Source organism: Petromyzon marinus, chromosome 48 (assembly GCF_048934315.1).
Source record: "Petromyzon marinus isolate PM22_M1 ecotype Great Lakes invasive population chromosome 48, UKy_Petmar_22M1.pri1.0, whole genome shotgun sequence".
In the NCBI taxonomy this organism is placed as follows: domain Eukaryota; kingdom Metazoa; phylum Chordata; class Hyperoartia; order Petromyzontiformes; family Petromyzontidae; genus Petromyzon; species Petromyzon marinus.
Window position 1 is genome coordinate 2,230,289 of NC_133714.1, and position 26,998 is coordinate 2,257,286.

Sequence of the window (26,998 nt, forward strand, 5' to 3'; positions counted from 1 at the left end):
ATCACCACCATCAACCACTCTCCCTTGCTACATCACCGCCATCAACCACTCTCTCTTGCTACATCACCACCATCAACCACCCTCCCTTGCTACATCACCACCATCAACCACTCTCCCTTGCTACATCACCACCATCAACCACTCTCTCTTGCTACATCACCACCATCAACCACTCTCTTGCTACATCACCACCATCAACCACTCTCTCTTGCTACATCACCACCATCAACCACTCTCTTGCTACATCACCACCATCAACCACTCTCCCTTGCTACATCACCACCATCAACCACTCTCCCTTGCTACATCACCACCATCAACCACTCTCTCTTGCTACATCACCACCATGAACCACTCTCTTGCTACATCACCACCATCAACCACTCTCTCTTGCTACATCACCACCATCAACCACTCTCTCTTGCTACATCACCACCATCAACCACTCTCCCTTGCTACATCACCACCATCAACCACTCTCTCTTGCTACATCACCACCATCAACCACTCTCCCTTGCTCCATCACCACCATCAACCACTCTCCCTTGCTACATCACCACCATCAACCACTCTCCCTTGCTACATCACCACCATCAACCACTCTCTTGCTACATCACCACCATCAACCACTCTCCCTTGCAACATCACCACCATCAACCACAATCCCTTGCTACATCACCACCATCAACCACCCTCCCTTGCAACATCACCACCATCAACCACTCTCCCTTGCTACATCACCACCATCAACCACCCTCTCTTGCTACATCACCACCATCAACCACTCTCTCTTGCTACATCACCACCATCAACCACTCTCCCTTGCTACATCACCACCATCAACCACAATCCCTTGCTACATCACCACCATCAACCACTCTCTCTTGCTACATCACCACCATCAACCACTCTCTCTTGCTACATCACCACCATCAACCACTCTCCCTTGCTACATCACCACCATCAACCACAATCCCTTGCTACATCACCAGCATCAACCACTCTCCCTTGCAACATCACCATCATCAACCACCCTCCCTTGCTACATCACCACCATCAACCACTCTCCCTTGCTACATCACCACCATCAACCACCCTCCCTTGCTACATCACCACCATCAACCACTCTCTCTTGCTACATCACCACCATCAACCACTCTCCCTTGCTCCATCACCACCATCAACCACTCTCCCTTGCTACATCACCACCATCAACCACTCTCCCTTGCTACATCACCGCCATCAACCACTCTCTCTTGCTACATCACCACCATCAACCACCCTCCCTTGCTACATCACCACCATCAACCACTCTCCCTTGCTACATCACCACCATCAACCACTCTCTCTTGCTACATCACCACCATCAACCACTCTCTCTTGCTGCATCACCACCATCAACCACTCTCCCTTGCTACATCACCACCATCAACCACTCTCTCTTGCTACATCACCACCATCAACCACTCTCCCTTGCTCCATCACCACCATCAACCACTCTCCCTTGCTACATCACCACCATCAACCACTCTCCCTTGCTACATCACCACCATCAACCACTCTCTCTTGCTACATCACCACCATCAACCACTCTCTTGCTACATCACCACCATCAACCACTCTCTCTTGCTACATCACCACCATCAACCACTCTCCCTTGCAACATCACCATCATCAACCACCCTCCCATGCTACATCACCACCATCAACCACTCTCCCCTGCTACATCACCACCATCAACCACCCTCCCTTGCTACATCACCACCATCAACCACTCTCTCTTGCTACATCACCACCATCAACCACTCTCCCTTGCTACATCACCACCATCAACCACTCTCCCTTGCTCCATCACCACCATCAACCACTCTCTCTTGCTACCTGACCACCATCAACCACTCTCTCTTGCTACATCACCACCATCAACCATTCTCCCTTGCTACATCACCACCATCAACCACAATCCCTTGCTACATCACCACCATCAACCACTCTCTCTTGCTACATCACCACCATCAACCACTCTCTCTTGCTACATCACCACTATCAACCACTCTCTCTTGCTACATCACCACCATCAACCACTCTCTCTTGCTACATCACCACCATCAACCACCCTTCCTTGCTACATCACCACCATCAACCACTCTCCCTTGCTACATCACCACCATCAACCACTCTCCCTTGCTACATCGCCACCATCAACCACTCTCTCTTGCTAAATCACCACCATCAACCACTCTCCCTTGCTACATCACCACCATCAACCACTCTCTCTTGCTACATCACCACCATCAACCACTCTCCCTTGCTACATCACCACCATCAACCACCCTCCCTTGCTACATCACCACCATCAACCACTCTCTCTTGCTACATCACCACCATCAACCACTCTCTCTTGCTACATCACCACCATTAACCACCCTCTCTTGCTACATCACCACCATCAACCACTCTCTCTTGCTACATCACCACCATCAACCACCCTCCCTTGCTACATCACCACCATCAACCACTCTCTCTTGCTACATTACCACCATCAACCACTCTTTCTTGCTACATCACCACCATCAACCACTCTCTCTTGCTACATCACCACCATCAACCATTCTCCCTTGCTACATCACCACCATCAACCACAATCCCTTGCTACATTACCACCATCAACCACTCTCTCTTGCTACATCACCACCATCAACCACCCTCTCTTGCTACATCACCACCATCAACCACAATCCCTTGCTACATCACCAGCATCAACCACTCTCCCTTGCTACATCACCACCATCAACCCCTCTCTCTTGCTTCATCACCACCATCAACCACTCTCTTGCTACATCACCACCATCAACCACTCTCCCTTGCAACATCACCATCATCAACCACCCTCCCTTGCTACATCACCACCATCAACCACTCTCCCTTGCTACATCACCACCATCAACCACCCTCCCTTGCTACATCACCACCATCAACCACTCTCCCTTGCTACATCACCACCATCAACCACTCTCTCTTGCTACATCACCACCATCAACCACTCTCCCTTGCTACATCACCGCCATCAACCACTCTCTCTTGCTACATCACCACCATCAACCACCCTCCCTTGCTACATCACCACCATCAACCACTCTCCCTTGCTACATCACCACCATCAACCACTCTCTCTTGCTACATCACCACCATCAACCACTCTCTTGCTACATCACCACCATCAACCACTCTCTCTTGCTACATCACCACCATCAACCACTCTCTTGCTACATCACCACCATCAACCACTCTCCCTTGCTACATCACCACCATCAACCACTCTCCCTTGCTACATCACCACCATCAACCACTCTCTCTTGCTACATCACCACCATGAACCACTCTCTTGCTACATCACCACCATCAACCACTCTCTCTTGCTACATCACCACCATCAACCACTCTCTCTTGCTACATCACCACCATCAACCACTCTCCCTTGCTACATCACCACCATCAACCACTCTCTCTTGCTACATCACCACCATCAACCACTCTCCCTTGCTACATCACCACCATCAACCACTCTCTCTTGCTACATCACCACCATCAACCACTCTCCCTTGCTCCATCACCACCATCAACCACTCTCCCTTGCTACATCACCACCATCAACCACTCTCCCTTGCTACATCACCACCATCAACCACTCTCTTGCTACATCACCACCATCAACCACTCTCCCTTGCAACATCACCACCATCAACCACAATCCCTTGCTACATCACCACCATCAACCACCCTCCCTTGCAACATCACCACCATCAACCACTCTCCCTTGCTACATCACCACCATCAACCACCCTCTCTTGCTACATCACCACCATCAACCACTCTCTCTTGCTACATCACCACCATCAACCACTCTCCCTTGCTACATCACCACCATCAACCACAATCCCTTGCTACATCACCACCATCAACCACTCTCTCTTGCTACATCACCACCATCAACCACTCTCTCTTGCTACATCACCACCATCAACCACTCTCCCTTGCTACATCACCACCATCAACCACAATCCCTTGCTACATCACCAGCATCAACCACTCTCCCTTGCAACATCACCATCATCAACCACCCTCCCTTGCTACATCACCACCATCAACCACTCTCCCTTGCTACATCACCACCATCAACCACCCTCCCTTGCTACATCACCACCATCAACCACTCTCTCTTGCTACATCACCACCATCAACCACTCTCCCTTGCTCCATCACCACCATCAACCACTCTCCCTTGCTACATCACCACCATCAACCACTCTCCCTTGCTACATCACCGCCATCAACCACTCTCTCTTGCTACATCACCACCATCAACCACCCTCCCTTGCTACATCACCACCATCAACCACTCTCCCTTGCTACATCACCACCATCAACCACTCTCTCTTGCTACATCACCACCATCAACCACTCTCTCTTGCTGCATCACCACCATCAACCACTCTCCCTTGCTACATCACCACCATCAACCACTCTCTCTTGCTACATCACCACCATCAACCACTCTCCCTTGCTCCATCACCACCATCAACCACTCTCCCTTGCTACATCACCACCATCAACCACTCTCCCTTGCTACATCACCACCATCAACCACTCTCTCTTGCTACATCACCACCATCAACCACTCTCTTGCTACATCACCACCATCAACCACTCTCTCTTGCTACATCACCACCATCAACCACTCTCCCTTGCAACATCACCATCATCAACCACCCTCCCATGCTACATCACCACCATCAACCACTCTCCCCTGCTACATCACCACCATCAACCACCCTCCCTTGCTACATCACCACCATCAACCACTCTCTCTTGCTACATCACCACCATCAACCACTCTCCCTTGCTACATCACCACCATCAACCACTCTCCCTTGCTCCATCACCACCATCAACCACTCTCTCTTGCTACCTGACCACCATCAACCACTCTCTCTTGCTACATCACCACCATCAACCATTCTCCCTTGCTACATCACCACCATCAACCACAATCCCTTGCTACATCACCACCATCAACCACTCTCTCTTGCTACATCACCACCATCAACCACTCTCTCTTGCTACATCACCACTATCAACCACTCTCTCTTGCTACATCACCACCATCAACCACTCTCTCTTGCTACATCACCACCATCAACCACCCTTCCTTGCTACATCACCACCATCAACCACTCTCCCTTGCTACATCACCACCATCAACCACTCTCCCTTGCTACATCGCCACCATCAACCACTCTCTCTTGCTAAATCACCACCATCAACCACTCTCCCTTGCTACATCACCACCATCAACCACTCTCTCTTGCTACATCACCACCATCAACCACTCTCCCTTGCTACATCACCACCATCAACCACCCTCCCTTGCTACATCACCACCATCAACCACTCTCTCTTGCTACATCACCACCATCAACCACTCTCTCTTGCTACATCACCACCATTAACCACCCTCTCTTGCTACATCACCACCATCAACCACTCTCTCTTGCTACATCACCACCATCAACCACCCTCCCTTGCTACATCACCACCATCAACCACTCTCTCTTGCTACATTACCACCATCAACCACTCTTTCTTGCTACATCACCACCATCAACCACTCTCTCTTGCTACATCACCACCATCAACCATTCTCCCTTGCTACATCACCACCATCAACCACAATCCCTTGCTACATTACCACCATCAACCACTCTCTCTTGCTACATCACCACCATCAACCACCCTCTCTTGCTACATCACCACCATCAACCACAATCCCTTGCTACATCACCAGCATCAACCACTCTCCCTTGCTACATCACCACCATCAACCCCTCTCTCTTGCTTCATCACCACCATCAACCACTCTCTTGCTACAACACCACCATCAACCACTCTCCCTTGCAACATCACCATCATCAACCACCCTCCCTTGCTACATCACCACCATCAACCACTCTCCCTTGCTACATCACCACCATCAACCACCCTCCCTTGCTACATCACCACCATCAACCACTCTCCCTTGCTACATCACCACCATCAACCACTCTCTCTTGCTACATCACCACCATCAACCACTCTCCCTTGCTACATCACCGCCATCAACCACTCTCTCTTGCTACATCACCACCATCAACCACCCTCCCTTGCTACATCACCACCATCAACCACTCTCCCTTGCTACATCACCACCATCAACCACTCTCTCTTGCTACATCACCACCATCAACCACTCTCTTGCTACATCACCACCATCAACCACTCTCTCTTGCTACATCACCACCATCAACCACTCTCTTGCTACATCACCACCATCAACCACTCTCCCTTGCTACATCACCACCATCAACCACTCTCCCTTGCTACATCACCACCATCAACCACTCTCTCTTGCTACATCACCACCATGAACCACTCTCTTGCTACATCACCACCATCAACCACTCTCTCTTGCTACATCACCACCATCAACCACTCTCTCTTGCTACATCACCACCATCAACCACTCTCCCTTGCTACATCACCACCATCAACCACTCTCTCTTGCTACATCACCACCATCAACCACTCTCCCTTGCTCCATCACCACCATCAACCACTCTCCCTTGCTACATCACCACCATCAACCACTCTCCCTTGCTACATCACCACCATCAACCACTCTCTTGCTACATCACCACCATCAACCACTCTCCCTTGCAACATCACCACCATCAACCACAATCCCTTGCTACATCACCACCATCAACCACCCTCCCTTGCAACATCACCACCATCAACCACTCTCCCTTGCTACATCACCACCATCAACCACCCTCTCTTGCTACATCACCACCATCAACCACTCTCTCTTGCTACATCACCACCATCAACCACTCTCCCTTGCTACATCACCACCATCAACCACAATCCCTTGCTACATCACCACCATCAACCACTCTCTCTTGCTACATCACCACCATCAACCACTCTCTCTTGCTACATCACCACCATCAACCACTCTCCCTTGCTACATCACCACCATCAACCACAATCCCTTGCTACATCACCAGCATCAACCACTCTCCCTTGCAACATCACCATCATCAACCAACCTCCCTTGCTACATCACCACCATCAACCACTCTCCCTTGCTACATCACCACCATCAACCACCCTCCCTTGCTACATCACCACCATCAACCACTCTCTCTTGCTACATCACCACCATCAACCACTCTCCCTTGCTCCATCACCACCATCAACCACTCTCCCTTGCTACATCACCACCATCAACCACTCTCCCTTGCTACATCACCGCCATCAACCACTCTCTCTTGCTACATCACCACCATCAACCACCCTCCCTTGCTACATCACCACCATCAACCACTCTCCCTTGCTACATCACCACCATCAACCACTCTCTCTTGCTACATCACCACCATCAACCACTCTCTCTTGCTGCATCACCACCATCAACCACTCTCCCTTGCTACATCACCACCATCAACCACTCTCTCTTGCTACATCACCACCATCAACCACTCTCCCTTGCTCCATCACCACCATCAACCACTCTCCCTTGCTACATCACCACCATCAACCACTCTCCCTTGCTACATCACCACCATCAACCACTCTCTCTTGCTACATCACCACCATCAACCACTCTCTTGCTACATCACCACCATCAACCACTCTCTCTTGCTACATCACCACCATCAACCACTCTCCCTTGCAACATCACCATCATCAACCACCCTCCCATGCTACATCACCACCATCAACCACTCTCCCCTGCTACATCACCACCATCAACCACCCTCCCTTGCTACATCACCACCATCAACCACTCTCTCTTGCTACATCACCACCATCAACCATTCTCCCTTGCTACATCACCACCATCAACCACAATCCCTTGCTACATCACCACCATCAACCACTCTCCCTTGCTACATCACCACCATCAACAACCCTCCCTTGCTACATCACCACCATCAACCACTCTCTCTTGCTACATCACCACCATCAACCATTCTCCCTTGCTACATCACCACCATCAACCACTCTCTCTTGCTACATCACCACCATCAACCACAATCCCTTGCTACATCACCACCATCAACCACCCTCTCTTGCTACATCACCACCATCAACCACTCTCCCTTGCAACATCACCATCATCAACCACCCTCCCTTGCTACATCACCACCATCAACCACTCTCCCTTGCTACATCACCCCATCAACCACCCTCCCTTGCTACATCACCACCATCAACCACTCTCCCTTGCTACATCACCCCATCAACCACCCTCCCTTGCTACATCACCACCATAAACCACTCTCTCTTGCTACATCACCACCATCAACCATTCTCCCTTGCTACATCACCACCATCAACTACCCTCTCTTGCTACATCACCACCATCAACCACTCTCCCTTGCTACATCACCACCATCAACCCCTCTCTCTTGCTACATCACCACCATCAACCACTCTCCCTTGCTACATCACCACCATCAACCACTCTCTCTTGCTACATCACCACCATCAACCACTCTCCCTTGCTACATCACCGCCATCAACCACTCTCTCTTGCTACATCACCACTATCAACCACCCTCCCTTGCTACATCACCACCATCAACCACTCTCCCTTGCTACATCACCACCATCAACCACTCTCTCTTGCTACATCACGACCATCAACCACTCTCTCTTGCTACATCACCAACCTCAACCACTCTCCCTTGCTACATCACCACCATCAACCACTCTCTCTTGCTACATCACCACCATCAACCACTCTCCCTTGCTCCATCACCACCATCAACCACTCTCCCTTGCTACATCACCACCATCAACCACTCTCCCTTGCTACATCACCACCATCAACCACTCTCTCTTGCTACATCACCACCATCAACCACTCTCTTGCTACATCACCACCATGAACCACTCTCTCTTGCTACATCACCACGATCAACCACTCTCCCTTGCAACATCACCATCATCAACCACCCTCCCTTGCTACATCACCACCATCAACCACTCTCCCTTGCTACATCACCACCATCAACCACCCTCCCTTGCTACATCACCACCATCAACCACTCTCTCTTGCTACATCACCACCATCAACCATTCTCCCTTGCTACATCACCACCATCAACCACTCTCCCTTGCTCCATCACCACCATCAACCACTCTCCCTTGCTACATCACCACCATCAACCACTCTCTTGCTACATCACCACCATCAACCACTCTCTCTTGCTACATCACCACCATCAACCACTCTCCATTGCTACATCACCACCATCAACCACTCTCTCTTGCTACATCACCACCATCAACCACTCTCCATTGCTACATCACCACCATCAACCACCCTCTCTTGCTACATCACCACCATCAACCACAATCCCTTGCTACATCACCACCATCAACCACTCTCCCTTGCAACATCACCATCATCAACCACCCTCCCTTGCCACATCACCACCATCAACCACTCTCCCTTGCTACATCACCACCATCAACCACTCTCTCTTGCTACATCACCACCATCAACCACTCTCTCTTGCTACATCACCACCATCAACCACTCTCCCTTGCTACATCACCACCATCAACCACTCTCCCTTGCTACATTACCACCATCAACCACTCTCTCTTACTACATCACCACCATCAACCACTCTCTCTTGCTACATCACCACCATCAACCACTCTCTCTTGCTACATCACCACCATCAACCACTCTCCCTTGCTACATCACCACCATCAACCACCCTCCCTTGCTACATCACCACCATCAACCACTCTCTCTTGCTACATCACCACCATCAACCACTCTCCCTTCCTCCATCATCACCATCAACCACTCTCCCTTGCTACATCACCACCATCAACCACTCTCCCTTGCTACATCACCACCATCAACCACTCTCTCTTGCTACATCACCACCATGAACCACTCTCTTGCTACATCACCACCATGAACCACTCTCTCTTGCTACATCACCACCGTCAACCACTCTCCCTTGCTACATCACCACCATCAACCACTCTCCCTTGCTCCATCACCACCATCAACCACCCTCCCTTGCTACATCACCACCATCAACCACTCTCCCTTGCTACATCACCACCATCAACCACTCTCCCTTGCTCCATCACCCCCATCAACCACTCTCTCTTGCTACATCACCACCATCAACCACTCTCTTGCTACATCACCACCATCAACCACTCTCCCTTGCTACATTACCACCATCAACCACTCTCCCTTGCTACATCACCCCCATCAACCACTCTCTCTTGCTACATCACCACCATCAACCACTCTCTTGCTACATTACCACCATCAACCACTCTCTTGCTACATCACCACCATCAACCACTCTCTCTTGCTACATCACCACCATCAACCACTCTCCATTGCTACATCACTACCATCAACCACTCTCCCTTGCTACATCACCACCATCAACCACCCTCTCTTGCTACATCACCACCATCAACCACCCTCCCTTGCTACATCACCACCATCAACCACAATCCCTTGCTACATCACCACCATCAACCACTCTCCCTTGCAACATCACCATCATCAACCACCCTCCCTTGCTACATCACCACCATCAACCACTCTCCCTTGCTACATCACCACCATCAACCACTCTCTCTCTTGCTACATCACCACCATCAACCACTCTCTCTTGCTACATCACCACCATCAACCACTCTCCCTTGCTACATCACCACCATCAACCACTCTCCCTTGCTACATTACCACCATCAACCACTCTCTCTTGCTACATCACCACCATCAACCACTCTCTCTTGCTACATCACCACCATCAACCACTCTCTCTTGCTACATCACCACCATCAACCACTCTCCATTGCTACATCACCACCATCAACCACCCTCTCTTGCTACATCGCCACCATCAACCACTCTCCATTGCTACATCACCACCATCAACCACTCTCCCTTGCTACATCACCACCATCAACCACTCTCTCTTGCTACATCACCACCATCAACCACTCTCTCTTGCTACATCACCACCATCAACCACTCTCCCTTGCTACATCACCACCATCAACCACTCTCCCTTGCTACATTACCACCATCAACCACTCTCTCTTGCTACATCACCACCATCAACCACTCTCTCTTGCTACATCACCACCATCAACCACTCTCCCTTGCTACATCACCACCATCAACCACTCTCCCTTGCTACATCGCCACCATCAACCACTTTCTCTTGCTACATCACCACCATCAACCACTCTCTCTTGCTACATCACCACCATCAACCACTCTCCCTTGCTACATCACCACCATCAACCACTCTCTCTTGCTACATCACCACCATCAACCACAATCCCTTGCTACATCACCACCATCAACCACTCTCTCTTGCTACATCACCACCATCAACCACTCTCTTGCTACATCACCACCATAAACCACTCTCCCTTGCTACATCACCACCATCAACCACTCTCTCTTGCTACATCACCACCATTAACCCCTCTCACTTGCTACATCACCACCATCAACCACCCTCTCTTGCTACATCACCACCATCAACCACTCTCTTTTGCTACATCACCACTATCAACCACTCTCTATTGCTACATCACCACCATCAACCCCTCTCACTTGCTACATCACCACCATCAACCACCCTCCCTTGCTACATCACCACCATCAACCACTCTCTCTTGCTACATCACCACCATTAACCCCTCTCACTTGCTACATCACCACCATCAACCACTCTCCCTTGCTACATTACCACCATCAACCACTCTCTCTTGCTACATCACCACCATCAACCACCCTCTCTTGCTCCATCACCACTATCAACCATTGTGTGTTGTGTATAAATATTTGTGAGTTGTGCATAATTACGTGCAAGACTTACTCAAATACATAAGTGGATTGGAGGAGCTAGGTTGGGAATTACAAACCTGTGAACGCCTGATCAGTGCCCTACCTCATTACAGACCAATCCAGACCTTATTGGTCACCCCGTGCCCCTTATAAATATCAACGTTCATCCTACAAAGTCCTATCACAAACGAGAAACACAAGTACTGTACAAAATAAATGTTTGCCCGTATTGAAACGGCTGTACGCTGTATAGACCTGAAAACTCAATTTCCCTGTACGAGAATACGGGTAACCCTTATGTGTTCACAGGTTTGTAATTATGTATATCGTGTGTGGCACAATGGGGGATTCAGTCGTTTCATCCGCCAATCGTCCGAGTTTCTGTTCTTTGGCCTGTGAAGCAGCTAGCCTCGCACAATTGCAGTGGTGATGGCACTGCAACCCGTCTGCTATATCTGTAGGGGCGCAAACAACCGATATTTCTACCGACTCACTTTTACTGAAATAGCTACGGATGTTTTCAACCCCGGAAAACAATAACATGTAAGGCTATTTAACTATATGTATTGTTTTATTTTCACCGTGCATTGGGTTCACAGGAAGGCAGTCTCACAGTGACAGTTATTAATTAAAAAAAAAACAAATAAAAGCTACAATACCCACAATTAAGTCTGCTTCTTCTTTCCTATGGATTCATAACTGATTAAAGATGTAATTTTAAATGTTATCCACTCAATTGTCTGGCTCAGACGCAGTGTGGACCTCGTCCGTGTCTCCTTTAAACAATACAGCAGCAGCTGTTTAAGTGGCCGGTCGATGCTTTTGGGATCCGTGGCCGCGCTCATCGCAGGCCGCCGAATCTTCGACGGTGCCAATTTGTGGCAATTTGTGGCATCGGATGGGCCCCATCGGCCATGCCCGCGCCTGGTTCGGTCAATGGTCGAGACCATTTGGCGTGCGTGGAAGGTTGACACCGGGAGGTTATCCCATGGTGGCGTCCTTGTACGAGACTTGCACAATTGAGTCATCGTTCGTCTGTCTTTCGTGTCGGCCCATCGGTTTAGGATCGTGCGCAACTTTATACAGCTCTTTTAATATGATCGCCAGATGTACTTATCGGGCTTGGTCCATGCTAGACCGCAGGTTATTTTTTGAATGAATGTTTTTTCAAAAATGTTTTCTTAATACGTTTTACTTGTGTATCTGTTGATTCAGGAGCCCCCTTGTGGGCGACTATGCGTTGCATATCGCTGCCGCTACCCCATAGATGCGCCACTGGACGTATGTTGAACTTCTTTCGCACCCTACGTAGCCAACCGTGCTGTGGGAGCATCCCTTGCTGCGTGTGTCAGCCACTCTTCCTCATCTCCCCCCTCCTACCAGGCACGATTGGGGTGGGTTGAACGCCACCGTGTGTTAGTGGCAATCTGCCAGCGTCTTCTCTGTGGCGAAATGCTGTTTTTTCCTGTCACCAGCAGCTATGCTTTCGCAAGAGTTAGTTCCAGAAGATGAGTTTCAAATTATGTGGACTTAGTCGTGGGAAGTGTTTTGTTTGTTACGTTTAAAACATGCATTGTTCCTGTAAATTTTGATCACCCAGAGCAGGCAGGGACTGCCATGGGAATGTAGAATTTCCATCATCGATTCAGGTTTGTCCACGGGGAGAAGTACCACTCAACATTTATTTGAGCAGATAGATAGTTGAACAGTTTGTTCAAATTGTTCCCTATTACAGTACTGTATATTGCAATTTCGCTATCGGTGTCATGTTATGAAATGGAGACATTCTCATTTGGAACTTTGGCAGTGCATCGTCTTGGTTCAGAGAATAGTTTTGAACAATGATGTCACAGAACAACTTCTGAAGTCCCTTTGATAGACCTCCTTTAGCCACACAAAGGCCACTCCTCTCTCTATATATACCCTGCGAAGACAGCTTTTCCGACTATCACCATTGGCTCAGGACTGTAAACAAATTATGAGTAATTATTCCACGTTAGTTCGAGAACCAATTTTCCATTTGCATTTATCGGACGGTGATATTGGTACTAAAATTTAACGGACATTCGTGACAGTATGACCATTAACTAACCACTGCCCCTACGTACAGAGCACAATGTGGATTTACGTAGTGTCTACCTATGACCAAATATTCAGACACTGTACAGAAACAATGGGCATATTGATCTGATAGAGAGAGTCATAGGTAGAGGTAACAAGCAAAGTCTCAAGTTGAAACTTGAACATGGGCAGGAAGTCAACAGCACAGCAGATTCTGGGAAGATCTTTCCAGACTATGGGGTCGTCGGGTTTGTCACCGGTCCTGGTTATTTAAGGATGGTCCTTATTTTACTGTGCCTGTCCTGGAAAATCTATCAGTCTTTCTGGAACATTCCACACCCTGGTTTTAGCCAGTTAAGTAATAATACACCAGTGAAGAATCAATTTACATGAAGTTCTCCCCTCATCCAGTATTGTGAGATAGTTTTTCTTACCTTGAAATTATTGGCGAGATTTATTTCTTCCCACGATAGAATTCTTTCCGATGGTATATTTTTCTTTCAACTGTATAGCGAGCCAGCGTCGCGATCCGAGCATTGATAGCTGCATAATACGTAGCACTGTACATGAGTGATATGAATGGCAGCATGCGCACATCGCCTTCTGTTGGACGTGTCATTTCTTGCCCATAGAATATGCCCACAATCGTATTCAATGGTTAATGAGGTCATCCTGATTTAATATCTCGCCACGGTGCGGAGATGTTAACTACCTCGCCTGGAACACAGGAGGTCGTCGATTAGATCCCGACCCCGACGCCTGCTGTATATATGGAGTTTGCAAATTCTCCCCGTGGTCGCGTGGATTTTTCTCCGGGTCCTCCGGTTTTTGCCCTCCAAATTTAGAAACATACGTTTAGAGTATTTGGCTCTCATAAATTTCCACATGATAAGCCACTTCGTTGAGCTATCATTTGTGGCCAGGTCGCTTCTGAAAAAGAGCTATACGGTATATCTCATTGGATCTTACTTGGTAAAATAAAAAATAGTTTAGTTAAATTTCAAATAGCGAAAACCACACTGTGTACCCATTTAAATTGGCTTTTGGGTCCTGTCACTGTCAACACTACTCTGAACTGAGACCTTACAGACTACGGGCAGCATTTAGCTCTCTGCTGGATCTAAGATTTATAATGGCCAGCAAATGTGAGCATTTGGTTCTACACCATCGCCAACTCAGAGTAAGGTGATATGCACAGGAAAATTGTCAGAGACAAGTCCAATGATAATATTTTATTGCCCACAAACGCCTCATTGAGTCTCAAGACTCTTTTGCATGGTGGTCCTGCGTTAGGATTTTTGACCAATTAAATTTCCAAAAAGTTTTGGATTGTGGAAGGAATCCAGAGTAGTTCGAGAATATCCATGCACACAAGTGCGTAATACTTAAAGCTCTGCACAATCCAATATATAAAATCGATTAAATCATCTGTAGACTCAATCCACTGCTGTACTCCAATTTCCTAGCCACCTCATAGCCACAAGCCTAGAATACAACCTGCCAGGTTATGTGTGGGCCCCCGCCATAGGAACTCGGAATTTCCTTTACGAATTCAGGGCTGCCATTTATCTATGCTCACTATCTTAAAACTTGTCGGGACATAAAGATCCTTTGAGGTATGGATATTAGGAAGAGTAATAAAACGCTATCTTCTCAGTACTGTTGATTTCACTCCTCGATTATGTCTGTGGGTGGATTATCTTTGGTTGCAGATTAGCCCTGCTTGCAACAAACAACAAAATACATCGTCCGGGCTGGTTTAACTATTAGCTGCTCTTCAAACGCCAGGGGTCAGTGACTCTGTGCCCATGTGGCCGCAAACAAGTTGGTAAGTAAAACGAGCACTTTGACAAAGCAATACAAAGAGGACACATTGTACCTTAATCCCAATTCTACATAGCTAAACAACGTGTACCTCTATACCTCCCCTTAACCCGGATAATTAGGAGATGGTCGGGGTTTTTTTATTGATTTGCCACACTGAGTGCCATAATGAACTGCTACCTGGATATGAAAGCAGACAAATCGCTGTGTATATATTCCATCCAGTGTCTACAGCGTGCTGCATACACATGCATGCTCTGGGTCCCTAATGGTATAGGAAATGCAAAGGAAACATGGGCTTCATAGCATCCTAAAGTAAACATATTTCTATGGAATTAAGCCCACTCACATGTAGACTTCGCGAATTAATTGCAGCATTACTCATGCACATGTACAGCCCTTTTATCAATCCACTGCTGTATAATTGTGGGAGCGCAGAAGTATAGTACAACAATGTATTTTGGTGCACTGTCCGCTGATGGCACTTACATATACTGTATTGGTGGTGCCGTTGCCTGTTACGGAAATTCCACATTCCCTTGGCAGAGGTCAGCCTCTTTATAGGACAGCTCACAGTTGATTGTTCACAAAGTGGTATTCACCTTCATTGACCACCTAGTGACGGGTTCGTCAAAGAATAACGACGGAGCGGCAGTGAAGTCAACGGGACGCATCCGAGACAGCGGCCACTGGGGAGATGGAGCCGTGAAAAATCGCTGCGTATATATTCCAGGTGCTGGGTGTACCGTTGCATCACGGCATCGTGACAGATTGTGACGGCTTGGGGCAGGCCTTCATCCAGCGGCGGATTGATAATGGCTGATGATGATGATGACGACGTTGGTTTGAATTCACTACGAAATGTGACACGCATATTTAATATCACACTTTCAATAAAACTTTTCCCACGAATGTTTTGTTTGTTAATTAATATACCCTCCCACCGCATTCCTCGCCCAATTGCAACTTATTTTTATTCGCACCCACGTGTGGCCTCGCCTTACGCTTCTCAAGTTCACAAAGTAAGCTTTGGAGGTTAATGTTTTTAGTTACGAGTCATTAGCCTAATGTGATTTAAAGTTGGGGTCGGTTTTTTTTTCTTCCAAGTTGGTCACAGTATAAACCGCGAATGCCTTGCATTTTCTGGAAACAAAATATCACGCGCGTCCCATCATGCATGCTGCTCTAACACAGCACAGTACCCGGGAGTGCACGTTCCAGTCGCGTAATAGTATCGACATTATCAAGCTCAGGGGGTGAAGTTGTCGGTCAGGTGGGTCCCCAATATTTGATTTGCGCAGTTTGCCCAAGCCAAACGTTATCGCTGTAATTGAATTAAGAGAAAACGTGGAGCGTAAATGAAAGCGTTTTCATAGGTGGGGGGGGGGGGAATTCATTTTAACCGCGTTTTAATTAAGCGTTTTGTTCTTTTACACAGCTGTTGAAAACGTATCTCGTGGTGGTTATCAAGAGGGGACCCGATTCGTAACTTTGGCCACCATGAGGGTGGCAAGGCCATCCCCGCCGCCCCCTGTCCCCACGCTAAGTTAGGCTACTGGCACTCACAGAAAGTTCGTGTTAAAACTCCGTTTCCATTCCAGAGCCCACTCGCAAGTCGCGCACCAGCTTGCCTCGTCGATCCATCGCAGGGCGCAGATGATTAATTATCCAACCCTCAGATTTGCTGGCGACGTGGTCGTCATAACATCCAACGGAAACGAACTGCAGGAAATGATGGAATAATTCAATAAAGAAGGCCGGAAAAGGGAGGATCAAGACGAATGCGAGAAAAATAAAAGCGATGCACTGCACAGCAAGAGCCAGCGTGTGTGTGATTTAATGCAAACCGTGTATCCGTTACAATTGTAATGTAAAGCGTCCAAATGCAACACGTCTAGAGGCTGTACATAGGAGGGGGGGGGGGGTACGTTGTGACGTGTTGAATGATGGGATAGGTTGGTTGGAAGTTATGTGAGATGCCACGAATTCGAGCTAATTCCAAGAAAATTTGTCATAGGCGCGCGCACATTCAACAACGCGTCCACGTCCCCGATGTATTCGCATGCCAAAGCTGTCAACCCCCTTATCAGTGCCCTACCTTATTACAGACCAATTCACACACTTATTGGGTACCCCATGCATGCCCTTATACATCTCAACGTTCATCCTACAAAGTCCCATCACAAGAGAGAAACACAAACAAATAGACAAAAACTTTCTTTTGCCCATATTAAAACGGCTGAAAACTCAATTCCCTTGTGCAAGAATACGTGCCAACTGGATGGGTTGACAGGTTTTGCATGCTCACCCATGAGCGTCACTCCAAGGACTGGGCATGTAATAGGGCTAGATCAGGTGGGTGGGAAACCTTTGAAGTGAAATAGGAGACCAATGTTTGTTTTGTTTTTGCATTTAACCAAAATTGTTCGAGAGCCGCACCACACGCAGAGCTGCTTGTACACAAACACAGCAGCGGGCATACAGCAGGTGACAACGTACATTATGACTTACACGAAATAGATTATGGAATAAACTGCTTCTGTTTAGCCCCCCCCCCTCCCCCGCTTGAATTATTTTTTAACAATACAGTTCGACTCTTGTACATTTTGTCGTCACCAAAGACATTCCATGGTGACCCATTACATGCCATATTTCATACATCATTATCATTAGGGCCAATTAATGTTTAACATTTATTGAAGTTAAAAAAACGACTGCCGGTTGCCGACTTCTGGGCGAGATGTCGGCCTGGGTGTTGCTTGCCATGGACAACGATTCTCACTCGGGACTCTGCACGATCCCCCATCAGGTCAAATTCACGCTGTGCTTGGTCCCAATGTTGCAATTGCAACGCCACCGCGTGGACCCCTTGCGTCAGCGTCACTGGGATGGGCTAAGGCCCCAGGACAAACAATTGACCAACGTCAGCAGTGCCCTTGCATATTCCAGATCACGAGACGCTGCGAACGTGTACCCGGTATCATGAGTACGTGCCAGATAAATCCGGTCACCCGCGACACACGCACACGCAGCATCTTTAGACGCCGCGCCCAACGTTGCTTTAACATAGGTACAGGCGCATCCCTGCAAGTTGCTTGCTCTCACCACTGCTGGTGGAAGGGGCTCCACCAGAGGGAGTTCGAGAGAGCCCCTCGAGAGAATATTTTGGCCTACACCTCCACGGTGGCCAAACGTCTTGGAAGGCGTGAGAGTACCCACACTTTACCCCGCCACACCCAAACCTGTCGATATGACTCATTGCGAGCGGTGTATACCCATCTATCCTGCTGCAAGTCCCACGTGGTGAGCATGACAGTACACCACAGCGGAATGTTAGCCACGGGTCGGCAACCTGAAACTCCGGAGTGGCATGCGGGTCTCTAAATACCGTCTCGTATTCCCACCACTTGCATTGAAATATTGACGGGGTGGGGGGGTTTAATATATACCAAATTCTAAAAAGAATGTCTATTGTTATTTTGGTTGACGGTGGATCAGGATTCGCCGGCGTTGTCTGATCTTTCCATTCACATTCGTGATCGTCCCTGAACCTCCCACCTGAGGATCGAGTCGTCCGTCTCTAGCGCCCCCCCCCCGCCCCCCCCCAGGCTATGGCTGGGTTTAGAGTCCACCAGTATTTCCCCTTGAGGTCAGTGCCTAGAAGGGGGTTGTTTTGAGGGAACCCGGTCCTCTCCAAGGTTATAGGCATTTCCTTCCACGTTGTTCCTGCGTTTCCTTCCATGGTGGAGCTGATAATGGGTCTTCGGAGACAAAGCTCTGCCTGGATTTCAGCCGCTTGAGTGGTGAAACGGGTGTCGTGGAGCCATTGCACCGACTTTGCTGTACGGTGGTGGAAATTCCACGTTCCTATGCCAAAACTAACATTTGTTTACCTGGGAAAGCCACGCCGAGTCTCAATACTCTTACAGGAGGGGTCCTGGATGGGGATACTTGGCCAATTCCAGGAACGAGTGGCATGTGACAGTAAAGTCATTATTAGCCATGGTAAATCCACTGCTGGATGAGGTATATCATCTCTCATTGTCCAGCGGTGTAACAAACCGCATAGGACCTCCACAGGAGCTGATTTAATCGCTCCATCTCTACGGTGGAGATTGATGCTGATGATGTTGCAGATAAAGATGCTTCTGATGCGACTGCTGTTGATGATGGTGCCAGTCTTGTTGGTGCTTGCTGCTGATGCTGCTGCAAATGATGATGACTTTGCTGCTGTCGATGGTGCCGATTGTGTTACTACTCCTGCTGCTGCTGCAGAAGATGATGATGCTTGTGATGCTTCTGTCGATGGTGCCGATTGTGCCACTACTGCCGCCGATTCTGGCGAATGACTTGGGCGGCACGTGGTTTAAAGTACGGTGGTGTAATAGGCTGTTGCGCACACACACGCACGCACATTGGCGTGCCGATGCCTTGAACTGATTTGAACCGCAGTCTAAGAAGCCTGAATGAGTCCCATTGATGCCGCATCAGCAGGATTGATGCGAATTAATGACCAAGCGGGTTCTGGCGACATTGATTGATGATTTAACCCAATTACTCTATAACCCTTTCCCACTGCAGCGCATTAATTTGGGGGCACATTGCATAATCCCCTTTGACCACACACCTAAACGTGCAACCATCTGCCACGTGTAATATTACTGCGGGAAATACTGTTGACATATCTGCGGTAGAGCACCCGATTGTCAGTCCACTGCTCCGGTGAATTCATGCCCACGCCAAGTTGGTCACAGAGGGGTCGATTGACCAGACTTCACCAAGCTGCTCCGTGCGAGCTGGTGAATGCGGGGAGCTTCGATGTGGGAACGTGGACAGTGCACTGCGAGGAATTGATTTCTCTGACTGCCATCCTCTGGCCTCGTCAGGCCAAGCGATGTCACCTGATGTTGCCAGGCAGTCTCCCATCCAAGTGCGAAACCGGGCTAAAACCAGCTTAGCTTCCGAGATTCAACGAGACGGGTGACATTCAGGACTTTGCAGCTTCCTTAAGGAGAAGTAAATACACTTTATTGTCGGACAGTCCGGGACACACGCACAGACGCAATTTTTAACAAATCTATTTTGACCTGCTTGCGACTTTGATGTCCAACACCAATGGAGACTAGGCTCTAAGAAAAGCTGTCTCGGGTGTGGACCAATCAAATTCAAGGACAGTGCATATTATTATCAGAGTTGTCTTTTTTGTTTGCATTTTGACTGCTTGTGTTGTGGTTATTGCAAACATGATGCCTTGAATAAAGGTGTCAGTTTTTTTGTGCCAGTTAAAAGGGTAAAACCTATTCCTATATCTTGTTACTGGCAAAGGAGGTCTCATAATGTACATGCTCACCCCGAGCCCTCAATACTCTGATAGTGTGCTGTTTTTGAGTTGTACGCCTTTTGGCGTCTTCTGGTCCAACACCAATGGAGACTAGGCTCTAAGAAAAGCTGTCTCGGGTGTGGACCAATCAAATTCAAGGACAGTGCATATTATTATCAGAGTTGTCTTTTTTGTTTGCATTTTGACTGCTTGTGTTGTGGTTATTGCAAACATGATGCCTTGAATAAAGGTGTCAGTTTTTTTGTGCCAGTTAAAAGGGTAAAACCTATTCCTATACAGTATTGTTTGTTGTGATATGTATATACCCCTCCTCCAACCCGCGGAGGTCACCATAGAATAAGAGCTCTTTTAAACTCAATGGGCCCAACCCCGGGTGAACAAAACATAAATAAAAGTATTGTCACAAAAACTACTAAAAAAAATCTGAAATATGTTTTTCTTCTTTCACGAATGAATGGACCCGGCTCAATGTTTCCAATTTCAGCAAACCGCACTGGCTGACTGGCTGGCTGATGAGCTGATGAGCGAGGTGAAGTATGTTCAAACAACCCCTGACGTGGTGTTGGGAGCGGGGGCTTTATCCAGCAGTGGATTGACATGCGTCTGTAAAACAAACGCAAGCGTGTCATTCCATACGAACGCGGTCGCGTGCCACGCAGGCTTTGTGTTAACCGCGCCACTCGCTGTTGAAGCGTTGAGAGTTCAACTCCCGATAGAGGGGTCGACTCTTCGGGGGTCGATGAAACGTGCTCCATAGTACTTTGTGTGACTGTCAATAGTGGTTGCCCTATGGGAGGCCACTCGCCCCAGTCATGCCAATGTGGAATGTAACCAGATGTGCGACGCCCAGAGACGCTCAGTATGTTAATTACAAGTACAGTAACATCGTTTAGAATTATCACACGTACTTAGATTACAGACTTTTGTTTTGTAATGCGTATACAGTACATTTCGGACCGATCTCTAATTAATTATTAAACTATTTTTTATTTCACCAAGTACGGCCCACTGAGCTATGTAGCTCTTTTTCAGAAGCGACCTGGATATCACGAATGATAGCTCTACGAAGTGGCTTGTCGAGTGGAAATTTATAGCAGCCAGAAAAAGGAATCTAAACGCGTGTTTCTCAACGTGGAGGGGAACACCGGGAGAACACGAAAACTCTAAATATACAGCAGGCGTCAGGGTCGGGATCGGGATCGAACCCACGATCCCCTGTTAACCAGGCGAAGTAGTTAACATCTCCTAGCCACCGTGGCGCTCCAAATATCTCGCAAGCCAAGCAGGTATTTGCCTGGATCAAGGCCGTAATTATAATATATATTGGGGGGGACACATCCCCACACATCCCCCCCAATATTCAAATATGCTCAAAATGTCCCCCCCCCCCCAATATATTGCTATAAAATAGATTTCTGTCTATATTATTGTGGTTATGGTTGTACTTTATTAATCCCTAATCTCTGCCATTACATACAATGAAACAATAAAAGGTAAAAAAATATTTTAAAAACCAGAGAAATGTAATATAATACACTATTAGACATTATTGTAAAAAATAAATAAAAAGTCCATCCCATCTGTTAGTGATTTTTTTATATTTTAGGCAGGAAGTTAGTTTTCAAATTTAGATTTTTTTCTGGGGGGGGGGGGCAGACCCCCTGGAAGATTTGGTCCCCCCCCCAATGTTGACTCCATGGCTACGGCCTCGGCCTGGATAGTGTTGGGTGGGTCGGCCGCTAGACACGCAGCTGGATTGCCATACAGAGGTGGTTGGCATTCGGTGGCAACGTTTTGGCCAGCAGGGTGCAGTGTGACAACACCCATTGTTGTTCTGTACTTGTATGCTTTAACGTCTATGCGCTTTCCGCCTTCACAAACCTGCGCATGCACTGGACCAGCGTGCCGAAGTATGGTCAAACAATCACCTACGAACGGCACAGGGGTGGGGGAGGCCCCCTTCATCCAGCAGTGGAGTGACATAAAGGGCTGTGCACATGCAACGGGTGTACACGTGCTAACTACATCGCTTGAGTGGACACGTGTTTACAAACACGCCATACACGCATGGCAGATACCGTTCTGCCGTGTAAACGCGTTCGTACGAAGCAGATATTCCGGATTGTAAGACGCATTTCCCATCTGCATGTGAAGAAGCAAGCGTAATTTAATTGTTTATCCAGGATAGCCACGCTGGGTCTAAGGACTCTTTTTCACGGCGGGGTTCTGCATTGTATTTTAGTTTTATTTTAAGATGTTTGTTTTTTTCCCAGCCAATTAATGATGTGCCTTTGAACGTGTGGAAGGAGAAACCAGAGTACCCCGAGAAAACCCGCGCGTGCGAGGGGACAAACACGCTGTCGCTGTACAGATGGAAACAGATGAGGATGAGTCCACTTGCAGTACGGCCTTCTCCTGGTGAGCCAGGGTATGGTTACCTTCCCGACCCCGAGGGGGAGTTTCACTTCCAGATGCGTACTATAATCGGGCAGGTGTGTGTGTATATATGTCTGCAGTGGTGTGGGGAGCGGTAGTGTAGCAAGTTAGCGCAAATCTGCACTACGAACCCGTGCGAACCAATTGTCTGAACCGGTCCTGGGCCTCCCCTAGGTCGACTCGGCCTCAAATGAGTACCTGGTGCGTGTGTGTAAACATCGCCACTGGGGAGACAAAGGCGGTCGGGCGTGGTGCATGCCTCCCCCCCCCCTCGTGTGCCGTGCCGGCTTTCATAGGTGCTCGCTAACAGCACTTTCCCCAAAAGGCTGTTAAAGGCTACACATGGGATCATTGTATTTGTCTTCGTTGAACAAAGTACAGTGAAGGAAAAAAGTATTTGATCCCTGATGATTTTGTACGTTTGCCCACTGACAAAGAAATTATCAGTCTATAATTTTAATGGTTCGTTTATTTGAACAGTGAGAGACAGAATAACAACAACAAAATCTAGAAAAACGCATGTCAAAAATGTTGTACATTGATTTTCATTTTAATGAGGGAAATAAGTATTTTACCCCTCTGCAAAACATGTCTTAGTACTTGGTGGCAAAATCCTTGTTGGCAATCACAGAGGTCAGACGTTTCTTGTAGTTGGCCACCAGGTTTGCACACATCTCAGGAGGGATTTTGTCCCACTCCTCTTTGCAGATCTTCTCCAAGTCATTAAGGTTTCGAGGCTGACGTTTGGCAACTCGAACCTTCAGCTCCCTCCACAGATTTTCTATGGGATTAAGGTCTGGAGACTGGCTAGGCCATTCCAGGACCTTAATGTGCTTCTTCTTGAGCCACTCCTTTGTTGCCTTGGCCGTGTGTTTTGGGTCATTGTCATGCTGGAATACCCATCCACGACCCATTTTCAATGCCCTGGCTGAGGGAAGGAGGTTCTCACCCAAGATTTGACGGTACATGGCCCCGTCCATCGTCCCTTTGATGCGGTGAAGTTGTCCTGTCCCCTTAGCAGAAAAACACCCCCAAAGCATAATGTTTCCACCTCCATGTTTGACGGTGGGGATGGTGTTCTTGGGGTCATAGGCAGCATTCCTCCTCCTCCAAACACGGCGAGTTGAGTTGATGCCAAAGAGCTCCATTTTGGTCTCATCTGACCACAACACTTTCATCCAGTTGTCCTATGAATAATTCAGATGTTCATTGGCAAACTTCAGACGGGCATGTATATGTGCTTTCTTGAGCAGGGGGACCTTGCGGGCGCTGCAGGGTTTCAGTCCTTCACGGCATAGTGTGTTACCAATTGTTTTCTTGGTGACTATGGTCCCAGCTGCCTTGAGATCATTGACAAGATCCTCCTGTGTAGTTCTGGGCTGATTCCTCACCGTTCTCATGATCATTGCAACTCCACGAGGTGAGATCTTGCATGGAGCCCCAGGCCGAGGGAGATTGACAGTTATTTTGTGTTTCTTCCAATTGCGAATAATCGCACCAACTGTTGTCACCTTCTCACCAAGCTGCTTGGCAATGCTCTTGTAGCCCATTCCAGCCTTGTGTAGGTCTACAATCTTGTCCTTGACATCCTTGGAGAGCTCTTTGGTCTTGGTCATGGTGGAGAGTTTGGAATCTGATTGATTGATTGCTTCTCTGGACAGGTGTAGCTGAGATTAGAAGCACTCCCTTTAAGAGTGTGCTCCTAATCTCAGCTCGTTACCTGTATAGAAGACACCTGGGAGCCAGAAATCTTTCTGATTGAGAGGGGGTTAAATATGTATTTCCCTCATTAAAATGCAAATCAATTTATAACATTTTTGACATGCGTTTGTCTGGATTTTGTTGTTGTTATTTTGTCTCTCACTATTCAAATAAATCTACCATTAAAATTATAGACTGATAATTTCTGTCAGTGGGCAAACGTACAAAATCAGCAGGGGATCAAATACTTTTTTTCCCTCACTGCATATACTGTATCTCTCATTGACAGCGGGCTCTGTTACAACGTTAGAGTGGGGACACGTTCTGAGATGTGTCTTATGATTCGGATGAATATGCAATCAGGGTATATACTCTGTGAACGCTCATGTAACGTTGTAACAGAGTGGAATAATAATAGGTGTTTAGCACAGCCACGCGAAGCAATGCCTGCCGTATTTAAGACTTTGGCCGCAGCGAAATCATAAAAGTAAAAAATCGTGCACTCCGTCGCTTTTTGTGCGTTCGAGTGGCAATATCAAGGCAGACTAGCTCGCTTTACCAGCCAGCGAATCTTCATCTGCTCGTAAAAAAAAAATTCAAGCGCTTTAATTGATTTATATATGGGCAGACTTGCATGCAGGGGGATAACTGCAACGATGGTACGTACACGTCGTCTCGGCATCACACTCAAAGGCCATCGATTGCACGCGTCCCTGTCCGACCGCCCGTCTGTGTGGTCTCTCATTCTCTCCGCTCTTATTCTTCTCTCCACCTCCTCATCTCTTCTCCTTCTATCGCCTCTTCCTCCCCTCATCCCTCGCCACCCAACCACCCTTCCTCTGCCTTCCTTGTTTTATGGCTGTAAGATCCGGAGTGGACTTGCAGCACGGGCGTCATCGCGGCTGTCCACGGAGGGGAGCTGAGCATTTGGGGCGTGAACAAACACAAAAGACAAAGACCCCCCGTGTAGCCTTTACAGAGTGTTAGGGGCAAGTGCTGTTAATCTAGTAGCACCTGTGAAGGTTGGCACGGCACACGAGCGGGTGGGTGGCCAGCACCACGCCCAGCCGCCTTTGTCTCCCCAGTGGCGATGTTTACACACCGTACCGGGTGCTCATTTGGGGCTGAGTCGACCTATGGGAGGCCCAGAACCGGTTCAGATAATCGTTACCGGTGTTGACCGTGAGCGGGAATCGAACCCGAGTCGCCGGGTTCGTAGCGCAGGGCGGCGCTAACCGCTAACACTACCGTGAACACACCAAACACGTCCACAGGGCTATACCAAATAAATGAACTATGAACTAACTATGAACACACACATACACACACTCACTCATGCAAAGTTAAATGCAAAGATCCCCCGTGGAGCCTCCATAGGCTGCTGGGGCAAGTGCTGTCGGCGCACGAGGAGAGTGGTGTGGGAAGCACCACGCCCCAGGGTATATATTAATTTAAGGCTGAGTCGACCCAGGAGACGCCCAGGATCGGGTTCAATAATCACTCGCCACCCATGATTGAATGTTGGCCGTGTACCAGAACCGAACTCGGTTTGTGTAGGGTTCGTAGGGCGGTGCGCTAACCACTACACCGCCGCCTCCACCCAAAGAAAAAAAAAGATCCCCCATATAGCCTTTAACAGACTGCCGGGGCAAGTGCTGTCAGCGAGTAGCACCAAC

At 48.2% G+C, this 26,998-nt stretch overlaps 1 protein-coding gene across 3 annotated transcripts in view; it reads right to left on the minus strand.

Moving 5' to 3' along the window:
* NINJ1 (ninjurin 1) overlaps positions 1-26,998 on the minus strand; it is a 49,855-nt gene that overhangs the window by 20,642 nt on the left and 2,215 nt on the right. The window contains exon 1 of one of the 3 annotated variants that reach the window (XM_076074455.1): positions 14,455-14,478. The exons of the other annotated variants lie outside the window; for them this stretch is intronic. The gene's annotated coding sequence lies outside the window, so the exon portion shown is untranslated. Of the gene's footprint in view, positions 1-14,454; positions 14,479-26,998 lie in introns of those variants that run through there. 3 annotated transcript variants of the gene reach the window in all.